This window comes from Aythya ferina (genome assembly GCF_964211825.1).
Source record: "Aythya ferina genome assembly, chromosome: 2".
In the NCBI taxonomy this organism is placed as follows: domain Eukaryota; kingdom Metazoa; phylum Chordata; class Aves; order Anseriformes; family Anatidae; genus Aythya; species Aythya ferina.
In genome coordinates, this window is record NC_140297.1 from 66,189,509 (window position 1) to 66,201,409 (window position 11,901).

General features: G+C 41.1%; 1 protein-coding gene across 3 annotated transcripts in view; it reads right to left on the reverse strand.

Moving 5' to 3' along the window:
* The window catches only part of LOC311432957 (uncharacterized protein), an 84,555-nt gene that overhangs the window by 32,100 nt on the left and 40,554 nt on the right, over positions 1-11,901 (reverse strand). The gene's annotated exons all lie outside the window — the stretch shown is intronic.

Consider the following 11,901-nt stretch of genomic DNA (forward strand, 5'->3'; position numbering starts at 1 on the left):
GTGTGCTCAGGTGGCCAAGAAGGCCAAGAGCATCCTGGCTTGTATAAGAAATAGTGTGGCCAGCAGGGCTAGGGAAGTGATTGTCTCCCTGTAGTCGGCTCTGGTGAGGCTGCACTTTGAGTACTGTGTTCAGTTTTGGGCCCCTCACTACAAGAGGGGCATGGAGGTGCTCGAGAGAGTCCAGAGAAGGCCAACAAAGCTTGTGAGGGGTCTGGAGAACAAGCCTTATGAGAAGCAGCTGAGGGAGCTGGGGTTGTTCAGTCTGGAGAAGAGGAGGCTCTCTACAGGTACCTTGGAGGAGGCTGTAGCGAGGTGGGTGTTGGTCTATTCTCCCACGTGCCTGGTGACAGGATGAGGGGGAAGGGGCTAAAATTGCACCAGGAGAGGTTTAGGTTGGATATTAGGAAGAACTTTACTGAAGGGGTTGTTGGGCATTGGAATAGGCTGCCCAGGGAAGCAGTTTAGTCGCCATCCCTGGAGGCTTATAAGACATTTAGATGCAGAGCTCAGTGATACAGTTTAGTGGAGGACTTGTTAGTGTTAGGTAAGTGGTTGGACTGGGTGGTCTTGGAGGTCTCTTCCAACCTAGATGATTCTGTCATTCTGTGTGATTCTTAGTTCTGACTTGCATTAGTGAACACAGATGACAAAACCCATCATGTTAGTAAGTTACTTAAAAAGTCCCAGCTTATCACTGTCTATAAAGGCAGAGTTAGAGCTGCATCACATGGAAAGAAAGAAAGTGGATCAGAAAAGGCAGATGCTTTAATAAGTTGAATAGAAGCAAAGTCTCAAGGAGTGATTCATTTTTTCTCCTGTTTGTTGCCACCTCTCACTTTTATAGGCAAAATGATTTTTGTCCTGGATTCCAAAACCAACCCATTACTACTACATTCCTTTATATATATATATATAAAAAAAAAAATCCATTTCTTCTTCTAGTCATATAAGAAGTGATTTAATATTCACATAATTGCTTTGGTCTGCATCTTCATACCTGCTCATGTAGCTTTTATTTTGAAAGCATTTGTGTTATACAGTACAATGCTAAATCTCAAGCACAGTACCAACCATAAATAATGCTTTGAATACTGGACATTGTAAAGAAAGATATATATTGAGAGAAAAAAGATGCAGACATTGTTTCTCTTCACCATTAGGCTTCAAGTGCTAAGACTTCTTGCCTTTGTAAACATAATACTCAGAAACATCATTAAAACAACAGATGATGAGGATTATTGTTTTGGTCATTATCTGGAAGTGCAGTACGGGAGTAAAATGGGAAAGAAGGTAGGAAGGAAAAGAAAGCATGCACAGACCAAGATCACCATCTAGTGATAGAACTTATACTTTGCAGAAGGTATACTTGAATAAGTTTCTGACTTGGAGAAACAAGCCATCCAATTCTTTTAGAGTAATAACCCTCTAATTTAAGGACTATGTCTTCCTTTAGGAGTAGCAAAAAATTCAGAGCAGATGATCTGGTGCAGCGAGGTACTTAATATGTTGTTTATTCTCTCTGTTATAAAAACAAAGTAAAAATATCTTTCCTTGAATTTTAATTTCTTTGAATTTGAAAGATATCTACACTTCTATGGGTAGAATGATAAACTTACCTTGCAGAAAGGAAAAACAATTAGAAAACATCCTTTTCAGATTGAGCTTTTGCTCTTTTCTTATTGCACTACCTTTTATTCCCCTAGTCCTGGCTCCTTCCTTTTTACACATTACAAAGGTTTTTCACCCACATTCAGCAGGTCTGTCATGTCACTGTCCAGCAGACCTTCTCAAACACCATTCTTCTTTATCCCTAATCACTCAAGTTACTTAGCTTTGTGATAACAGGATTAATCATGGCTTAGAAAAATATTTACCCTAAAATTCTGGCATGCCAACCAACGGTATCTGTACCTTGAACTTCCCATCCATCTCACCTCCATGTAACTGTTTTCTGTTGTCCTACACTTAGAGTGCAAGCTTAGTGTACAACAGGGAAACAGTCTGTGAGCAAAGCCCCAGGAACAGGGCTGCACACCTCTCCCAGCTGATGGCTCTTCAAAAACTAGGCAATGGTTTATGCTGAGAAGCATGTGGACAAAAAGATTTCATTCCTATTATGTTGAAGGGTACTAGGAATTGACTAAAAGCAGGGACTACACACAGTAAGCTTTTGAAACATGCATTACCTTCAGCTGCAAAAGCACTGATGAAAGAACAAATAGTACAGGCAGAAGCATTAATTTCTTCATGTCTTTTTTTTTTTTTTTTTTTTTTTTTTTAAACAGGACAAGGGACTTTTCACCTTATAGTTAGGCATTGTGCAAAGGGATAGCTTTATTTTTGGAATGCTTGTGCTGAAATACACTACTTGTTAAATAGAAAGCTGTATTCACACAGAAATGATTACTCTGTCTCCCCTTCTACTGATAAGATTTTAAGCTGTATTCTACAATAGTTTCATTTAGCATTTAACAATTTATAAAAAAAATACTACTGCCAATGTTTATCACAAGTGGAATGTTAGTAATCAGTGTTGTTCTACAGCCTGTCAACACAGTTGGGCTGATATATGCCGTAATTAATTTGGACAAAAGGAACACATTTTCAAAAAATCCTCTATATATTTTAAACATATATCCTATTTTACAGCTTAACATAGGCTCTACTCACACTATACTTCTTCTCCCTAAACTTACTAGGAATACTTACAGAAAGAAGTAACAGGTTTTATTCTTGAAGAAAAGGGTAAAAAAATACAATTTACACATAGCATTTATAGCCACTATAAGAGCTCAAGTAAACATGGACAAAAATATATATACACACAAACATTCAAAATTCCATATTATATTGGCATCTACATATGTAATACCTTATACAAAGCATTAATGCACAGTCCTATTCTGGTAAAATCCGCCTTGGAAGGCTAATTAGTTTTGGTATAGAAAAAGTGAAACTATTTCTCATGTGTCAAAAAAGTGAATTTGATTCCAAAAGCTTTTTTTTTTTTTCTTGTTGTGAAGCAGAGCAAAGAGTAATGGCTTAACACTGCTCCCCCAAAACAAAACTTCCCATAAAGCAAGAAAGTCTGTTCTTCAGGAGAAGACACCTCTTTAAAAATACACCCATTTACTTGGGCCCATCGCTACAAGAAGGGCATCGAGGTGCTCAAGTGTGTCCAAAGAAGGGCAACAAAGCTGGTGAGGGGTCTGGAGAACAAGTCTTACGAGGAGCGGCTGAGGGAGCTGGGGTTGTTCAGTCTGGAAAACAGGAGGCTCAGGGGTGACTTTATCGCACTCTGTAACTACATTAAAGGAGGCTGTAGCAAGGTGGGGGTTGGTCTATTCTCCCACGTGCCTGGTGACAGGACGAGGGGGAATGGGCTAGAGTTGCACCCGGGGAAGTTTAGGTTGGATGTTAGGAAGAACTTCTTTACCAAGAGGATTGTTAGGCATTGGAATAGGCTGCCCAGGGAAGTGGTTGAGTCACCATCCCTGGAGGTCTTTAAAAGACATTTAAATGCAGAGCGTAGTGATATGATTTAGTGGAGGACTTGTTAGTGTTAGGTCAGAGGTTGGACTGTGTGATCTTGGAGGTGTGAGAAACACTCCGTAGCCAATAACTTAGGCTCAGGTGAGGATCTCAGTGAAGTAGTAATTTATTCGCGATTGCAATGGCAGGCGCCCCACAAGCAGGAGAGAGTGCATCTACTAGTTCCAAAACACAGTTTATATACCTTTTGATGGCAGGACCCTCCTCTGTTTCCCCACTGAGTGGGTAATCCAGGTTCACAATCTATCTGATGCTTCACAAACAATGCATGGCCTTCAGTCGCCGGCCTGTTAAATTTCCAATTTCTTTTGACATTTTTACTGCTTGAAGTGGTAATGTTTCTTCACTTATCTGACTTGACACCATGATTTTCACCTAATTGTCCTAAGGAATCTGATTGCATTTTACAAGGTCACCTGCTAAACTTTCTTATCACTGTAAGCATATCTCAGTACCACATTCCCTCCTTCTAAACAATGTAACTCTGCAAAAATAACATTTCTATTCCCACAATTCCCCCCTTTTCTTTTTTTATAAACTGTTGATTTTTGCAAAACTCTTTTTATTTTTATTTATTTATTTATTTATTTTAAGTGTAATTTGGTAAATATCTTCCTCTTCTTCACTTTCTTTGCTCTCCATTTCCTCTAATATAATCATTTTATCTGAGTAGGGTGGTGGATCTATGGTCATTTGTTTCAATAATGCGGTTTCAATTAACTGCTGGACAAGTCCCCTTACACAGGGGATAATGCAACAGCCAATAGCTGTCAAAACTTCTGCTACTACAATCAAGGATGTAAATATGGACATTACCATCCCTTTCCATTTACCAAACCAAGATTTCAACCATCCTGTGATGGAAGTGTCTGTTCCCGATTTTTCTGGCAATTCATTGGCAAGGGTGGTAAGCCCTTGCAATGCTCTTGTTACTGTGCCATCCGGGGCCGTATTGTTAGGGATAAAAGTACAACAACGGTTGCCCAGCATCACGCATACACCACCCTCCTCCACGAGCATCATATCTAATGCTATCCTGTTTTCCCAAGCCATTTTGCTGATGGCATCTAGTTGTTCAGCGATTCCTCTCATTGCATCCTTGGTATAATTGATGAATCTCTGCTGATTATAATAGAAATAATTAATCCAATCCACATTTTTATTGATTGTTACCCACCAGAACAGTGACTCAAACCCTGCAGCAATTTGATTTCTGGCTTTATGTTCATCTGGAACTCCTCTAGGTACCCCAATAGAATCTATGTATACTCTATCATCAAATGATATTCCTAAGCCTCTTTTTCTTCTTCTGGTTATTTGTGATGTTTCTCTTTCAAATGCCAGGGTGAAGGGTATAGCTAATTGAACAAGTGCACAAGTGCCTTCCCAATTAGATGGTAGGGTGGACCGTAAGATCTTCCCTCCACTGTACCACCAGAGATCTGCCCTGGGGATCTCTAGTCTTGAGCAGTTTCCCATCAAGTCCTTGGTAGCACAAGGCAAATTCTCCCAGATGCCAGGTAGCACTCACACCCTGCCGTGAGAGGCAAGCTGTATGGTTACCTATAGCTGTAGAGAATGCAGGGGGAACCGTGATATTGCTATCATGCAAGGAACAGCAAAGAGAGACTTACAGGCCTCATTTCCCCAGGCAGTCTTTTCTTGGTACAATGCAATCATACATCGCATCCCTTGGGAGTCTTTGGTCCACCCCCATGGGAAGGGCACTATCTGGGCAATCGGTCATCCCGAGGCACAAGCATAGCAGTAGCTACGGTTGAGACTCTGGACAGTATATTTGACCCATTCTATCCAGGCATTCACATCCCCATACCCTGTTTGAATCTCAAATGTTTGAACTGCCACATTTCAGAGGGCCTCCTGTTTACTCTCCTGTTTTCTCCTTGAGTTTCTCTCTTTCTCTGATGGCAATAGAGGATTGTTTCCATACAGCTATTCTCAATCTGGCTGTTGGGTCTCTCCCAGTTGTTTGTTCTCTCTGCTCAGTTGTCATTGGGCATTTAAATCTCCACAAGCTAACACCTCACAAGCATCAAACGTGACGGCTTGTGGTACATAACCCTCTGTCACAGTCACCCATATTTTGATGGGGTATCCAGTTTTTGCTATTATCTGGTCATGCCTTTTCCAAGTTACCAACTGACTGAGGCCTTGAATCACTAAAAACAAAATTAGTAATCGATTTTTCCCTGTCATTATTTTTAAACCTTAGGTTTCCAAATAATTATCGATACAAAAAATAAGATGTACACTACTACTATAACAACCCCCCCTTGGGAGTACTGCAATTCGCTATAGGTCTGTCCTTTCTCTCAATCACAAGTTACACTCGTTAGTTACCCGTGAAAATAAAAGGTTTGATTACAATTGTAAGCTCTTATCCTGCTCAGAGTCCATTATGAGATTTTTCTCCTCAATTTCAACTTCCAACAAGTCTTTTGTAGGAACAGCTTCCCAGGTACTAGTGTCGACGGATGCCTTCACTCGAGTATAGTGAGTCCAACCTTTTTCCGCAGTTCTTACGGCTGTTTCAGTGGTTAGTAATTGTCCTTCCCATTCAGGCCGGAGTTGACTCTTTCCAGGTCCGAATCAGGACCCAGTTTCCTGGGTGATGGTGGTGAATGGGGAATTCCAAAGGTGGGGTTTGAGCCAACAACCCACAGGTCCTGAGAGATGACAAAGAAGAGGACAACCCCAGAATACAGTTCTTAAGAAAACTCTCTTGTTTTGAATTGTGGTATCTCATCCCTTCTGCCCAGATAGGGCAATCTGAACAGCATCTCATATGGTGAAATTCCTATATCCTTTCTTGGTGCTGTTTAAACCTGTAGGAGTAAGCATTTTACCCAAGGAAGTTGGGTTTCTAACACTAGTTTAGTTAATTGCTTCTTTAATGTCTGATTCATTCGCTCCACCTTCCCAGAAGAGGAGGGGTGCCAGGGGCTGTGAAAATCCCACTCAATCTCTAAGGCCTGCTTTAACCCTTGCAGTAAAGCTTACACCCATCTAGTCACGTGGTCAATTAGAACAAACAAGTAACTCAGTAAAGTTTACCTGTATACTTTGGAAAGGTCAACCCCCTAGATGGGTTACAGAAGACCTTTTTATTTACCTTTTGACATATGGTACATCCTCTACATATGTGCTTCCCTAAAGTGTATATTCCTACACAGACATACTTTCTTAGCACAACATCACACATTGCTTGCACCTCCCAGTGACTCTTTTGATGTAAAACAGTTAATATTTGCCTCATTATCACTTTATTCATCATTTTTCTCCCATCAGGGAGTATCCATTTTCCTTCAGACTTCATAGCTCTGGATTCCTTAAAAAAATCTTTCTTTTAAAACTTTTTAGTTCTTTCTTAATTTTCAACAATTCCCTGAATCCTCTCTGCATTTATTCTTTGTTTTCCTTCAGACATTAGTTGCCTTAAATACCTGACTTCTCTTTCTCCATATTGTAATTTATTTTTCAATACTCCCAAGCCCTGCTTTCCCAGAAAGTTGAATAGCTTGTTAGTAGCTTTCTTCACAACTCTTTTCTCCTGTCCTGACAATAGAAAACGATCCACATATTTGTTAACATTAATACCTCCTTGGGAGGTTGTAATTGCTCCAAAATCTTTTTTAGAACTTACCCAAATAGATAGGTGGCCCTGTAAACCCCCCAAGGTAAAATTGTCCACCTATATTGTTGCTTCCGCCCCCATTTCAGGGTCTTTCCAGTCAGAGGTGAATATACATGTATGTTTGCTCTCAGGGCCTGAGAGCACTACATTAATAACACTGTTATTCCAGTCTAATAATTTACTTGTTGAATGCCCAATTTAATCATCAAATTCCTTCCCAACAAGTTAGTCTCTGCCTTGGATACATACAATAATTGCCCAGCGATCATTTTATTCCCTAGTCTTAGCTTGGTATCCCCCAAAACTGGCACTGTTATCCCAGCCCCTTCTACCCCCATCACTTTTTAGGGTTTCATTAGTTAATTTAATCCCTGATACTTTACAAGTCAGTAATGACCTAGCTACTCCAGTGTATTGGGTTTGATGGCAAGGTTCGGGGGCTGTGAGTGGGGGGGTGGGAAACTGCAGTGGCAGCCCCCGTGAGAAAAACCCAGAAGCCTCCCCGTGGCAGATAAGGGACAATTTCATCTGGCCCCAAAGGGGCCCACTGCTGCCCAGAGCCAAGCCATGAGCAATACAGTCCGTGCCTCTGTGAGAGCACATCCACGAAAACAAACAAACAAAGAAACAAACAAAAACCTGCTGCTCAACAGCAGTTGGGAGAGCGAGAAACCCCCCCGCAGACACCAAAGTCAGTGCAGAAGGAGGGGGAGGAGGCGCTCCAGGCGCTGGAGCCGAAGCCCCCCTGCGGCTGCTGGAGAGGCCGCTGGTGGAGCAGGCTGTTCCCCCCCACCGTCCCCCTCCCCGATGTTTGGGAAACTGAACAAACACCACAGCAAATATACCAAAACTTCTTAGACTGTTACTTAGATAATGCCTACATCCCCTTTCCCTGCTCATTCAACTTCAAACAGCTCTGTTAAATATTACATGCCACACCTTTAACACCTTCAGCAACCCTTTTAACACTTCCTTCATCTTTCTCCAGCCCATACTTTTCTAATACCAGCACCAAAGGCTCAGTCAGGGGCCAACTTAATTCCATACCTTTTCCCTCCAAGATACTGAAACAACATATCAATATAGCATATTTCATCCCATTTTCCTTCTTTCCTCCTTCCACTCCAGATATTCCTATTCGAAGTGGCCAGCCTAGCCACACTTAAAACATCTTATCAAAGCCTGTCTCTGCTAGGACTCGGGCCACAACACAGGCAGCCTTCTTTGCCTGCCATTCCTTCATCTCTCTTCCTCTCCTTTCCATCCTGGCCCTGACTCCCCCTGAAGATTTTCTTCATCTTTCTCCAACCCTCTGCCTCACTACTCGCTGCACTGTCAATACCATTAGTTTTGCTCTCTGCTTTTCCTTCTCATCTCCCCTCCGGACACACACCTCCAGGGCCTCCCGCAGGAGGGTCCCCCAGTGACTGTTCACTACATTCCCCCCACCTTCTGAAGCATTTTCTGCATATTTTGCCAGGCTTTAATCACACAATGAACTTTCAAGAGCCCTTGGGATACTGTGTCCTCAGGTCTCATCCCCAAGTACTTTCTCATTCTGACCCCAAGTCTCTCATATGATTTCTGTGTTGCACACTATTATTATTCCAGCCAGAATTGGCAAGTGGGTATTTCTGCCCTGCTGGTATTACCCCTGGTCTTGGAGGATGAACTCTTTCCCATTCTTGTATAACAGCTCTCCTCCTGATCATTCACATTTCTTTCCCTGTAAACAACATACTTATAGACATAATTCCCTCCCCCAAGAGTATAAATCAGGTCATAGGAACTCGTCTAATTGTTCAGCTAGGCTGTTGGGGTCCTCGAATAAAGACTTCCTCTCCTTCTTAAAAGTCCTAACCTCTCTGCTGGTAAGGAGGAGGGGGTAGTTCACCTAAGAGGATACACAGTTAGTGTTAGTACTGTTAGTATCAGGGAAGGCAAAATTCTCAACATATCTTCTACCTTGTTCTAATTCTTGCCAGAGCCTAGAGAACGATCCTTCTTTAGGGACAGTGTTAATTTCAGTCCCTGTCTCCCTTCCTGGAGTGACTGCTGCTGCCACCAGTTCAATATTAAGATTATAGGGAGCATAACTTGGCTCCTTCTCTGAAAAAGGAATCTTAGTGTTTACACATAAATTTAAAGCCTGAATTTTCATCAGACCCGTATTTTGGCCAAAATACTGCTTTTTCCTTAATTGGTTCTTTTGTCCAGACTGATACACAATATTGAACCTTTTTTTTTTTTTTTTTAAATTATTTTTCTTTTACAATCCCTCTAATTTTGGGATTATGTTTCTAATTTCTTATCATTCTTCAGGAAGAACTATTAGTAGGCACTCCCCCAGAGATATCTCCCTGTCCCCTGGAACTCATATTTTCCCATTTTTCCTAACTCTCGCCAGTATGTGCTACAGAAATTTCCCTTCTGCAGTGTACCACACACCAACGTACTGAAAAATGGGGGTGTACCGCCAAGCACTTCCCCGTGGCAGCGTTACCGCACACCTGAGTTTACCAGATTCCCTGGTGTACTTCCAAGCACTTCCCCGTGCAAGGATTACCGTACACCAGATTCCCCTGGTGTAGTGCCAGCACTTCCCCGTGCAAGGGCTTACCATACACCAGATCACCCGACCCCCAAGGCAATACTTAATATTTCTTACCTTGGTCTGTGCACAGAGTTACCGGATCGATTCTTAAAAACCCGGAGTGCCTACCTTCTTCCTTTCCCCACTACTTCACGGATCCTGCCTCTTTAACCAGTCTCGGGCCCTCTGTCAGCTTTCCGCAGAACCGTGACCGTCGATGCACAGGACCGCTGAAATCAGCGGGGCATGCCTTCCTGCTGCTGCGGCAGCGGGGCTCCCCAGTAGGTGACTGGATCCCGGACGAGCCCCCAGATTGTGAGAAACACTCCATAGCCAATAACTTAGGCTCAGGCGAGGATCTCAGTGAAGTAGTAATTTATTCGTGATTGCAATGGCAGGCGCCCCACAAGCAGGAGAGAGTGCATCTACTAGTTCCAAAACACAGTTTATATACCTTTTGATGGCAGGACCCTCCCCTGTTTCCCCACTGAGTGGGTAATCCAGGTTCACAATCTATCTGATGCTTCACAAACAATGCATGGCCTTCAGTCGCCGGCCTGTTAAATTTCAAATTTCTTTTGACATTTTTACTGCTTGAAGTGGTAATGTTTCTTCACTTATCTGACTTGACACCATGATTTTCACACCTAATTGTCCTAAGGAGTCTGATTGTCTGCATTTTACAGGGTCACCTGCTAAACTTTCTTATCACTGTAAGCATATCTCAGTACCACATTCCCTCCTTCTAAACAATGTAACTCTGCAAAAACAACATTTCTCTTCCCACAGTGGTCTGTTCCAACCTAGATGATTCTGTGAATGGAATCTGAGCACCCACTTCTGTGACTGTAGTCAAGATTTGTTTATGCAAGTGGATATGCGTAATTTAGAAGCGGTGACAAAAGAAAAAAAGAGCAGACTGATTTTTCTGTAGTTCATCCGGTTGTCATCTAGCAGTTTACTACCATTTGGGAAAAAAATACAGTGAGTCAACATCATGCAAGTGTTTTTGCTTAGTTTATTTTGTCAACCTGCTGAAGCATAAAGATGCCATTTGTTCCTCTTTCTGTTACATGTATTGTGTTTTTAAAGGAAGCTTAATTCACTATGAGCGTATTAATTACTACTCTTAGAGATGCCATTTTGACGAATTACAATGTAAACTTTGTAATGCTTTATTTTAAGTCAGAGAATGTTTGCTGGTAAATTTTTTTTTCTACGCAGACTGAAATAACTGCTTTTACAGACTCCATTGCAACAGCTGATTTCTTGTGAGGAGATTAAGTGGCTAAGGAGACTGTTAAAAGGTTGCTACAGTTTAAGGTAGTGTTTCTTTTTTATTGTTATTATTAGTAAGTTAATGTTGCTTTCAAGACAAGCCTTTCTTGCAGAGGGTGGTGATTCTTTTCCACTTTTCATGGTGATTCTTTAAACAGCTTAAACCTCACTCACGGCAGTGCATTTCATACGAAGGTTGATGTATAGTTTTATTATGAGTTATTTATCAGCACATGCAATAAACTATGAAAAGTTACTGAAAATATTTTAACAGAAAATTTAATCCAATAAATGAGAGGAAATTGTTTGACTTGTAAATTTCATATATAAGGCTACTACCAAACATTTCCTATCACATACAAAAGATTAAAACTACTTAAAGGCTCTTGAAATCTTAGGATAGGTTTTTCATTGTGCATCTACACCAAAGTATGGAAGTGAAAACAGTGCTGAAAAAGTGTTTTACTTTAAATAACAGTCTAGCTGTTATTGCTGCTTTTCAAGGAATCTGGAAGTATATAACGAAAACAAAGCTAAATAGTCAAATAGATGTACTTCAATTATTACTGCCAATACAATGAGAAAGTTAACTACCAAAGGTTCTCAAAAAGTTTTTATTATGTACATAAAGAGAACTGTACACAAATAGGGAAATAAAGTTGCTTTAAAATGGAAGATTAATGATCAAGTACAGTATTTACAGCTCAAGGGTCACCCATTAGTGTTATTTTATTTTCTTGTATTGGAGTTATTATACAAACATGTAGTATGTCCACAACTCAAAACGAGCACCTTTTTCAAAGATGTAGTCCTGTACAATTGA